Source organism: Mastomys coucha, unplaced genomic scaffold (assembly GCF_008632895.1).
Source record: "Mastomys coucha isolate ucsf_1 unplaced genomic scaffold, UCSF_Mcou_1 pScaffold7, whole genome shotgun sequence".
NCBI classification, from domain to species: Eukaryota; Metazoa; Chordata; class Mammalia; order Rodentia; family Muridae; genus Mastomys; species Mastomys coucha.
This window is the reverse complement of record NW_022196913.1, coordinates 9,460,411-9,473,100: the sequence shown is the minus strand read 5'-3', so window position 1 is coordinate 9,473,100 and position 12,690 is coordinate 9,460,411. Positions and strand designations below refer to the sequence as shown.

The 12,690-nt window shown below is 38.2% G+C and overlaps 1 pseudogene; it reads right to left on the bottom strand.

The window, feature by feature from the left end:
- Positions 1 to 1,991: 1,991 nt before the first annotated feature.
- Positions 1,992 to 12,690, bottom strand: part of LOC116082585 — a 17,388-nt pseudogene continuing 6,689 nt past the window's right edge.

Genomic DNA, 12,690 nt, shown 5'->3' with positions numbered 1-12,690 from the left:
ATTTAAGAAAATACTAGTAGTGATGTATTATTTTGAAATATACAGTCAATATGTTTGGAGTTATTTAATATTTATATGAGAAAATGTATTTTTTACTATTGCTATAGACGATCGTCTACATAAGACTGTTAAATTGATCGTTGTTTTATATCAAACAACTTTTATAATACTCATTTTATTGTTATAATATTTTATAAATTTTAAAGAATATGACAAAAAAGATACTGTAGGTATTGAAGGAGGGTTTCTGGGAGGAGTGGGGGTACAAAAGGGAGACAAGAATGTGATTTAATTCTATTTACTTAAAATATGTTTTTAAATGTTAAAAAATTCAGATAAATAGAAATCATGTAACTTTTCTCATCATAATGCAATAAAAGTTTAAAAAAAAATGCTGACTTTATAAACAGGCTATGGTATGTAGTTTCCAAGAAATCTAGAATAAAGTTTTGAAATACCACATACAAATCATTGTCTTATATGGGGAGTTAGATTTCTGTGATCTGTCAATAAATAATTAAAATGTAAACAATGCTTTTTCAATATTATGCAAGTTAAGGTTTATCCAAACTCATGTAGAATAAAAGAGCTGGCTTTAAGAGATATTCTTATTTAAATTTGAGATGTTTTAACTTTACAATGATTCTCTATATATGCTTACATCTTAAAACATACACAGGGTTAAGTCCTTTGGTGCTTTAAAACTATGGAGGCAGAGAAAGATGGAGAGAGGGACAAAGAAACTTCTCAAGAGTTTAACAACTAATAAATCTACTACAAAGCACAATCTGGGTGGTAGGAAAGAGTAAATAAAATAAAGTGAAAAGAACTCATAAATGTAATTATTCTATATAAGTTATTAAAAATTATATTCATATATGGATCTATATTCCATAACCCATAACAACTTTTTCTAGAGAACAGTTTGGGAGAAATAACACAAAGCCTTGTTAAAATAGTAACAAGCAATAGGATGTGAGCTCAAACATAAAGTGGGAAAGGGTTACACAGCCCTTGGCTGACAAGGCAAACCAATTTCTGCATCATCTTCAACATTAAATCTGTCAAGTCATGGTGGGTTTATGTCATAGACAAAACATTTCTCAGTGCACTTGAAAACTCACATGTCTAGGAAATGCTAAGGATATAAGCCTGATTTCAAACATAGTCTGATAAATTTGAAGGAAGCAAGCATACATTCTTACTGTATAAGAATCCTAAGGACCAGAGCTCATCACCTGCAAATTCTCTCTTCTCTCATTCTCTTTGAAACTGAGCCAGGGGCAAGACACCACGACACCATGCTGAACCATGTATTGATGTGCAATCAGGGCAGGGCTTCACTTGTTCTTCACTTGTTGGCCACATAACAAAGAACTGGATTATTCAACAGAACTGGGGAGTTCTGGTCCACCCTAGAAGGAAAGTAGGAATGAGTGCATGAGGCCAAGCTTTTGGTTATATTACAGTGCTTCAAAACACAGTAGAGGGCCCATTCTAGCCTGGGTGTGATGGTTATGCTTATGGTCATGTCCAGCTTTGTCGACTGGACAAAATCCAAAATCACCTGGAAAGTGAGCCTCTAGGATTCCTGTGTGAGATTACCTTATTATGAAAACTGATAAGGGGAAGACACATTTTAATTTTGGCTGGGGCCCCAACCTGTATAAGTGGAGAAACAGTCTGAGTCTTAGTGTTCATCATTCTCTGCATCTGGATTCTAAGGAGAAGTGATCACCTACTTCGAGCTCCTGACACCTTGGCTTCCTCCTTTTATAGTCTGTGCCCTTGAATTGTGAATCATAATAAGCCCTTTCTCATTTAAGCTTTTGTCAGAGAATTTTATCAGAGCAACAGGAAAAGAAACTAAGATACTGCTTCACCAGGTTCTTCTAAAGAAAGGTCCCTCCTTTGCCTGAGAACTGAGTGTTAGGGTACGAATTAACAGTCTTCCTTCAGGTTTACTCTTTGTAACTTATTACCATTCCTTTTTATAGTTGGGTTCCCAGAGCACCATAAACAACTAGAACAATGTCTTTTGATTCTCAGTAATCCAGTAGTTTATTCTGGTTCAAATAAAAATGACATTCAACCTACCATAATAGATATGATAGAAAGATATCAGATTTTATCAAATGTTTATGCTATGATGAATATAAATGCTTAAAGTCAATAAAGTGGAAAAAGAAAATTATATGCAATATCGCCCTTGAATTAAAAAGAACAAACTGTTGCAATTTTGTTTTTGAAGGACAAAAAAACTAATTTGGGATCATTCTTCTGATAACATTTGACCTGGCAAGTTTTTGTGTCAAAAAATATATACTTAAAGGACACGTATAGAGTTCACTGGGTAAAGACACCAGCTGCTAAATTCAATGAAATCCCGAGGATGGACCATAATAAGATGTGGAGAAACATAAACTCTATGCAATTCCTGACCACTGACTAATTTTTATCTTCACCCATTTTTTAAATAAACTATCTCATGTCTACTTGGTATACTTATTTCAGGGAGAAGTTCACTTTCTTTCACCCTCAACTTCTGTCTGATGGATCAACACTAAATCCCCACATTGTCTTTGGGTACCATAGATGTCTCCATTCTCACTAATACTCTAAGAGCCCAAGGTTAAATTTAGAAAACCCTGTGTCTTTGAAACAATGATGCTGCTCTTAGAATCTTTTTTCCACAAGAAGAAAATCACTTGGACAGAGGGTAACTTAAAGTGGTATCAGTTGTACAGAAGTGAGGAAAAGCCTGAGAGATGGAGAGGAAATGCAGATCTTTACCTGGTTGCAGACAGGTTTGTACTTTAGTCCTGGCTTGTTGAGAATTCAGTCTAGCTGCCTGTAGTTAAAGCTGGAAATCCCAATGAATTTGACCAATCCTGCATCTTTACATTTCTCCAACATCTGATGATGAGAAGGAGGCATTGACCTACAGCAAGAATTTTTATCAATCCTGTTCAAAGATAAGTAATGAATATGAATACAAGTGGGCCACATACAGACATGTGAGCCAAGGATGGCCAATTGGAACTGTACACAGGATTGATGTCAGTAAGAAAAGATGCAAAGAAACTGTAAAACATTAATGACATCGAAGCTGAAACTATTAAGGCAACATTTGCCACCAAGAGAAAAAAGGGGGACAGGATGTAAGCAAACATCTAGCATTACAGATTGAGAAGATGTGTAAATCCAAGTTTTCCTGGAAGTTACTTCTAATCTGTGATTCTGGAAATTGCTTACTCATGTCAAATCATAATCCAATAAACCCTTTGTGGAACCTTCTCAGAAGATTAGTGGCATATAAGTTAACTTTTATGAAGTTATAATAGTTATCTCAACCATCCATAAAAATTATATCCATGGTCCTATGTAAAGAGATGTACATTTGACAGTACAAATCTCCTACCATTATTGGCACTGGGTAATGTATAAGGAAAAAATCATCATAATCTAGCTGAAAGTTTTTCAGTGATTTTTTCCAAAGCAGGTTTGACCAGTTCTGGTTGAAAGCAACCTCTCCAAAACTACAGATATTAAAGAATAGAAGTTATGCTGAATTAATAGATAACTCAAATATGCATGTTAATTTATCCTAATGCTGAAATAATTTTTTATACTTGAAGGAAAATTATAAGCATCCCTTTCAACTCAGTGTTTACTCTTACTTAACAATGAGAACTAAGCTATAGTTTTGGGGTTAATATTAGCTAACTTACTAAACAATGAAAAATTTACTCAAAAAAAGAAAATGCATACTAATAAAATAATGTCCAATAACTAAATTATTTTCATATAGAGTTAAATCTGCTTTTACTCTCCTCTACGCATTTATGCAATTGACATCTTTAATCAAATTCTAATGCAGTAATATAATTTTCACTGCCTTACTATATATTTCAATAATTTGCATACTTGCATACTATACCTTTGTAGTGATGAGCAGGTCTTCTCTCTTTTCAACCCCAGCTTTAATCTTGCTTTGAATAGCCTGTCCTATCTCCTCTTCTATGTGTTATGCATAAGCTGTATCAATACGGCAGTACCCAGCATCTAGAGCTAGGCAAGCAGCCTCCAGTGACTTACTCTTGGGAACCTAGGGAAAGAACCAAAGGAGGTATTTAGAGATTCATGTTCTGAGAACTAGCTCAAAGTGTGCTTAGATGGAAGTATACCATACTAGAAAGAATTTTGTCTTTCAAAGTCATCCTAAGACCAGTTGTTAGGCAAGAGCCTAGTACCCCGATCCTTTCATTCCTATTTCCTATTCTATAAAACACAATGAAATCTCCAGAGATATTATAATTGTCACAGAAAAGTATCTTCACAGAATCAATGTTTGCCCATATTTTGTCCTACATTTCAGCTAGTGAGCCAAAATTGATTTCTCGGGGTCTTTTTTACTTAACAGCAAGACTTTTGCACCCAAGGACCTTCCTATACCCATGCAACCCTGGTTACTTACAGGCACTGATGGATGCTCACCCTGGGTTCCATGGCCTGCTAGAAAGTCACACTAAATGTATGTAGTAGGATGACTAAGCAAACTGAACACAAGGAAGTGTGCTTGGGACAGGACAATTATACAGACACTCCTTCTGCTCCCAGCTAAGATACTGTTACAAAAGGATGAGAAGCAAAGATCACAGATACCAAGCAAGGCCAGGTTAATGGTGACTTAGACAGAAAGTACTGCCCTATGTTAGTCTTTCTACATATCCATTCCCTTTGTCTGACAGACCTAAATACAGGCAGGAAAAAAATCTAACATAAGAATATATCCTTAAATTCATTATTTTTAATAGCTAAGTAGTACTCCATTGTGTAGATGTACCACATTTTCTGTATCCATTCCTCTGTTGAGGGACATCTGGGTTGTTTCCAGTTTCTGGCTATTATAAATAAGACTGCTATGAACATAGTAGAGCATGTGTCCTTATTACACGTTGGAGCATCTTCTGTGTATATGCCCAGGAATGGTATAGCTGGGTCCTCTGGTAGTACTATGTCCAATTTCTGGAGGAACTGTCAAACTGATTTCCAGAGTGGTTGTACAAGCTTGCAATTCCACCAGCAATGAAGGAATGTTCCTTTCTCCACAACCTTGCCAGCATCTGCTGAGTACAGATTCCCCAATGAAGGAGCTTGAGAAAGGATTCAAGGAGGTGAAGGGTTTGCAGCCCCTTAGCACGAACAACAATATGAACTAACTAGTACCCTCAGAGCTCCCAGGGACTAAACTCCAACCAAAGAGTACACATGGGGGGACTCATGGCTCCAGAAGCATGTGTATAGCAGAGGATGATCAAGTCGGTCATCAATGGGAGGAGAGGACCTTGGCCCTGTGAAGGTTCTATGCCCCAGTGTAGGGGAATGCCAGGGTCAGGAAGCGGGAGAGAGTGGGTTGGTGAGCAGGGGGAGGGAGGGGGAAACAGGAGATTGTTTTAGTTTGGGTTTTTTTTTTATTTACTATTTTATTTTCTTTTTCTTTTTTCTTTTGGAGGGGAGCCTGGAAAAGGAGATATTGTAAATAAAGAAAACATCTAATAAAAAAATTTAAGAAAAAAAATATATCCTTATTTAAAGTACCTTACCTACATCGCTAGAGATTATTTATTTCAGGTGTCAGCCTCTTCAACCAAAGAGTATTTGTTTTAAAAAGCTATGGCTAGAATTAAATCTAAAATTATTGCCTTGGCTGTCAGATTTGGATAGTGATATAACTCAGTTTTCTTTTAAAGGTTTAAGGTGTGGGCTGGAGAGACACACTTACAAACAACTTTGGTATCTTAGTTTAGACCCTCAGCTCTCATGAAAAGCAGAGTATGGCATGCAGGCCCAGTGCTTGAGGAGACAGCATCAGGGTGATCCCTGGAGCTCATCCCTGAGCACTACAGACTCCGTGAGATACCGGACCTCACACAAATAAAGTGAGAGCAATGGAGGATGGCTTTGACCGCTAACATCCTCAGATGTTGTTCACAAACACATATACAACTTTCTAAGGGTTGAAAAAGTCAATTACAGTAGCTTTTCTGATTGTCTTAAGAATCTCTACAGTTATCGTCTCACAATAAATAACAATAACCAAAATTCTGGCTTCTACCACCTTTTCTGGAAACTGAAGACACTTATTTTTATTTGGTCATTATGAAGCCTCTGCTTGGTCATGCATCACTGAAAATAATGAGCTACTATATGCCCTATAAATATAAAGAACAAAGAAGCTACAACTGAGCACTTAAAATGATAGGGACATTAAGCCACCCACAAAAAATTTGACCCAAAACTTTCCTGTCTCAAGAAATACAGGGATAAAGATGGAGCAGAAACTGAGGGAATGGCCAATCAACCTGAGTCCCATCCCATGGGAAAGCACCAATCCCTGACACTATTAATGATGCTATTTTATGCTTACAGGCAGGAGCCTAGCATAACTGTCCTCTGAGAGGCTCCACCCAGCATCTGACTAAAGCAGGTGCAGAGACCCACAGCCAAACATTGGATGGAGCTCAGGGACTCTTATGGAAGAGTTGGGGGAAGGACTGAGAGTCCTGAAGAGGGGTAGAAACCCTCTAGGAAGACAGAGAGTCAACTAAACTGGACCCTTGGGGGCTCTCTGAGACTGAACTTTCAACCAAAGAACATACTCAGGCTCATCCTAGCACGTCCCCCTACCCCTCCACAAAACACACATTCATATGTAGTAGAAGTACAACTTGGGTTTCATGTGGATTCCCAGTAACTGGAGCTGGAGTGTTCCTTAAAACTGTTGCTTGTCTATGGAGTTGGTTCCCCTAACTGGGCTACCTTGTCTGGCCTTGTGGGAAAAGATACACCTAGCCCTGCAGAAACTTGATGTGCCAGGATAAGGGGATACCCAGGATACATCCACCCTCTCAGAAGAGAATGGGAGGGGGGAGAGACAGTGTAAGAGGGGGTAGCAGGCAGTAGTGATCAGGATGTAAAGTGAGTAAATAAATTAATTAATGGGAAAAATAACTCATGAACTAAATTTAGTCTTCTCAGAATTTTATTTAAAAAAAATCAACAATTAAAATTGAAATTTTTATTGATCATTTTGTTCATTTACATCTCAAATGTAAAAGTACTTCCAGGTTACTGCTCCACAAACCCCCCATATCACATAAACCCTCTCTCCTCTCCTCTTTGCCTCCATGAGGGTTCTCCCCCACCCACCCACCCTCTCCCACCCCACCAATCCAGCATCTTTCCACTCCAAACCTCCACAGGACCAAGGGCATCCCCTGCCATTGCTGTCAGGCAAGGTCATCCTCTGCTACATAGGTATCTGCAGTCATGAATTCCTCCCTGTACACTCCTTTTTTGGTGGTCTAGTCTCTGAGAGCACTAAGTGGTCCAGCCAGCCTATGTTAATTTTTCTATGGAGTTGCAATCACCGCTCTGCTCCTCTAGTCCTTCCACTAGCTCCACCACAGGATCCCTGTGTTCAGTCTGATGACTGGCCCTGAGCACCCACATCTACATTGGTCAGTTGCTGGCAAGGAGCAGCCACACCAGGTTCCTGTGAGCAAGTGTCTCTTCATCATAGCAACAGTGTAGGGTTTGGTGTCTTCTTTTTGAAATTACTCACTGTAAATTTTTTCATATATTTTTCTGTGGCATTGTCACAAGTGTAATCCTGAAATACATAGTAAAGAGGACAGCACAGAATAGTGCTTAGTGGTTGATAAACAATTGGGAACTACTGTATTTTTTTTTTGCAACATGTAACATGACTTAAACATTACCATAATATTAATTTCTTATGTCAGTTTACAGAATTTATTTCAAATATTAATATTTGTGTGTATATGCTAGGTTTACCAGAAGAATGTGTTTAATTACTTGAGGGTATAATAACCAGCATTCATGAGAGACATAGCTTTTTATATATGGGTACTGGGATACAAACCCTGGTCCCATGACTTCATGGCAACCACTCTTAACCACTGGGCCATTTCTCCAGTCCCTGATTTTAGATAACTGTAAATAAGATGTTAAAATGCAGATCAAAATTTTATAGCTTATGTCCTTGTTCAACATTCATAAAAGAACTAAATTGAAAATAATCAAATTACTATGAGATTTAGAATGGGAGAATAATTTAAAGTATTGAGATAGATATTTTTATTCCATTAAACCTAGAATACATAGATTTCCACTAAAGCAAAACATATGGGACTTGAATGCATAATAATTTTTAATGTCATGTGGCCATATCATATGTATTACATACAAGTCAGGCTGAAATTTATAAATTTTCACTTTACTAATAATAGTTACTGAAATTAATAACTTTTCTGCATGCTTTCCAATATTTTAGAACTAATGTCTGTCAATTTGGAATCTGAAGAAGGTGTTTATTAGGAAGTATATAAAAGGACAGAAGAGAGTGCTTGGCTCTTAAGAGCATCATCTTTTTCCAGTGTACCAAGCTTTGATTCCAGAAACTTCTTGGTAGCTCTTAAAGTTCTGTTATACAGAGACCTGATGCCCTCTTCTGGTCTCCGTGAGTACTACATGTATGTGGTTGACAGACAAAACAAGCAAAATGCCTATGAGCATAAAAATGCAAAAACCTGGGATGGGTGAGCAGGAGGAGGGGGAGGAAACAAGGGTTTGTTTTAGTTTTGGGGTTTTTTTCTTTTCTTTTTTTCTTTTGGAGGGGAACCTGGGAAAGGAGATATTGTAAATAAAGAAAACATCTAATTAAAAAATAAATAAATAAATCAAAAGCCAGCACATTTAAAAAAAATACAAAGACCTACCCACAAAAACCTTCAACCTACAATTTATTGTGCCTGCAAGAAGTGCGGGGAAAGAGATGGAGCAGAAACTGAGGGAACAGCCACGCTGAAAGAGGCCCAGCTTGAGACCCAATTGGGCAAGAACCAATCCTTGACGCTATTCATGATACTCTGTTATGCTTGCAGACAGAAGCCTAGCATAACTGTCCTCTGAGAGACTCCACCCAGCCTAGAGCTCAGGGTGTCTTGTGGAAGAGTTAGGGTAAGGATTAAGGGACTTAGATAGAATCAGGACTCCACAAGAAGACCAACAGAGTCAACTAACCTGGATCATTGGGGGTTCCCAGAGACTGAATCACCAACCAAAGAACAAGCCTGGCCTGGACCTAGACCCCTGCACATATGTAACGGGTGTGCATCTTGGTCTTCATGCAGCTTCCCAACAACTGGAGTGGGGGCTGATCCTAACTCTGCTACCTGCCTTTAGATCTGGTTCCCCTAATTGGGCGGCCTTGTCTGACCTCATTAGGAGAGGATGTGTTTAGCCTTGCAGTGACTTTATGTGACAGGGTGGGTTGATACCCAAGGCCGGGAGCTCCTCCTTTCTCAGGAGAGGAAGACTATGAGGAGGGGGTCTATGAGGGGAGACTGTAAGGAGAAGGGAGCATTTTGTGATTGGGGTGTAAAATGAATAAAGAAATTAATGAAAATAAAGAAATTATAGCATTTTAAAAAAAATATAAAGGAGTATCATTTATATTTCATCTGTGCCTAGATTCTGTTGTGCAGCATATCTGTGAAACCCATTAATATGGCTAAAGGAGCCTGCAGTGCACTCTATTGATTACTTAGTAGTGTTGCATTTGTTTACAAGTATGCCACATATCATTTAGACCTTCCCCTGCTGATGGAAATTTAAGCTATTCCTTGCCTCATACATGAAAATCATTTTTAGTGGTATTATGTTATATCTTTTGATTGTCTTTGGACAGATGAATAGATAGATAAATAGATAGGTTGATAGATAGATAGGTAGATAGATAGATAGATAGATAGATAGATAGATAGATAGATAGATGATAGATAGGTAGAGAGACATGAGATACAGATAATGATAAGTAGATAGATAGATAGATGATAGATAGATAGATAGATAGATAGATAGATAGATAGATAGATAGATAGATGCATGCATGCATGCATACATATATACATAAATGATAGGTAGGTAAAATATGGTTTACTGTGGAAGTTGATGTGGATATTCCATATCTCCTAGAGAAGCCAATCTTAAATGTAATTACCAGAAGCCACAAACTCCAGACTGCCACAGACTGGGTTGCTTTGGGGACTCTTTGTTCCGCAGAGTGATAAAAGTTCTGGCCTGCTGGGCAAAAGAATTCAGAGAGTGACAAACAGAAAATGACACAAGGAAGTGTGGTATCTGAGTGCAATTTGTACAAAGTGAAAATCAGGCTTATATAGTATACAGAAACAGGGCGAATAGCAGAAGTCACGTAGGCAGGAAATGGCCACATCAAGGTCAGTGAGAACAAGCAGCCAGGTGCAAAGTGGAGGAACAGTGGTGTCCTTCTTCTTGGGCTATTTTGGTAGCCCCAAGATAAATTCTCTGGGTCTGTCTGAGGCAAGTAGCTGAAGGTTGTATACTAACATTCCTTGGGTGTGTCTTTTCTTAACATAAATAACCCACATATGCTGACAAAGCCCTAGTTGTTTGTGGTTGTTCTTTATTGTGAGGTTTAGGCTAGCACCAGAAGAATGAGAGGGTAGTAACAATCATAAACTTCAAATAGTATTTTATAAATTGGGGGCAAAGTACAGGTTATAGCTTCTGCCCCAGACCCTGGCTTATGTGGCATACCCTCAGACTGATGATGGATGCTGAGCAAGCTCTTCATCATGTGGCAATGAGTCCTCCTTCTACCCCCATAAGCCAATACAGGAAACAAAGCCACAAGACTTAAAAATACCATAGCAGCCAAGGTCACCTCCTCCACTGTTTCTCTTTGAATACCACCGAATGGTCTAGAAATCTAAACAATATTCCTCATAGATTGGAAGTGTACATCCCATTAAAATGTACAACTATACCTTTTAAATTTAGTAAGTAGTGAGCCAAATGGTAGAATAAAAGCATTTCTCCCTGACCTAGAAACAAACAACAGACACACAGCTGTATGCAGAAATGGGAAGCTGTGAATTAGAAATGGAATTCAAAAGCAGAACAGGGAAACCTCAAGATTCATAGAGTACCCCAACATTTGTAGCAGAGAAACACTGCTAGAGATGGGAGTAAGAGTGTACACCCACTTAGAGAGGTGTGCAAGAAGAGGGCCCCAAGGAGCTCCTGAGCATAGATCTTGTTTATTCTTCTAAAACAAATACTAGGTAGGCCTGGAATGTGCCTTTTCTGTTATTATTCTTTTTTGGCCTTGGGAGTTCATCTGTTTGTTTGTTTGTTTGTTTGTTTGTTTGTTTTGTAGCACCGGGCATCAATCCCACAACTTTGCAGCACTTGGGTGTATGCTGTTCCACTTAACAACACTGTAGGTTGGCAAAGAGAAGTGTGCAGCAGCTCCAGCCAAAAGTCAATCCTCAAACGTTGATGGATAATTCATCTTCAGAAAAGGTCTGGAATCAGTCAATGATCTATTCTAAAATGGTAGCAGCTAAAAGTTATATCAGAGCTTCCACCCTAGGCAGAGGCCATCAGAGGGAGAGCAGAGAAGAGCAAAATAATTCCTGTGCACATTACATCTGTGGGTATACCCTGCACCAGTCAAATCCAGTCTGTCAGATTACATGTGGTTGATGTGAGTCCCACTGAAGGGAGCTGTGCTCCATACTCCTACCTTTTTCTATGGAACATGAGGGACTGTATCAGTGTATAAACAAAACCTTGACAAATTGGAGCAATGCATGTAGTGTGTTTTCTGTTGTTTTGTTGTTTTGTTGGTTGGTTGGTTGGTTGGTTGGTTGGTTGGTTGGTTGGTTAGTTGGTTGGTCAGTTGTTGTTTTGTTGTTGTTATTTGTTTGTGTGTTTGTTTGTTTTGAGGCAGGGTCGCTTTGGGTATGTCTGGCTGTTCTGAAGCTCTCTGTATAGACCTCAAACTCACAGAGCTCCTTGTGCCTCTGCCTACCTAGTGCTGGGATTAAAGGTGTAAACCACAGTGCTCACCTGTTAAGTCATTTTAAAGTAACAGGTACAAACAGTACCTTCATAAAGCCTCATTCCCTTGCAGAGCTTCTACTTTCCACAGTTTAGAAGCACAGAAGACACATCAGCCTTCTCTGTTTCTATGCCAAGCTTAGAATACCTGTATTACCAGAAGGCCCTTCCACTTGTAAAGCTTAAGAGCCAATGGATACCTTGGACTTGCATATGGCATGAATTAGGTCCAAATTCAGCAATCAAAAGGGAGCCAGAAAAAGTTAATATTATGGAGTATAATTGGAAATAAACTTATTACAGATAAACCTAAGACAGAGTGTCAAGAGAGGTGATTACTAAGAAGGCCATAATACTGTTTGGAAGAGATACCCATTCCAACAGATAAGCAAATTGCCAGGTATAAATATGCAAAATAAGGTTATATAAGACTTCCTAAGATTCATGACTCTACAGAAACAGATTCTAAAGTGGCAGAAGTTAATAAAATGATAGACAAAAAAATACCATAAGAAATATTTTTAAATTCAAATTAAATTCAAGGGTATATTAAGATAAGCTGAACAATGCCTTATTAATGTTAACTATTTATTTAACTGTTAATTTTTAAATGCTAATAAAAGAGGAACATCAGTTGTTGAAAGGCATTGAATTTTTTTTTATTTTAGATATTTTCTTTATTTACATGCGAATTTCTCCATTCCCAGTTTCCCCTCC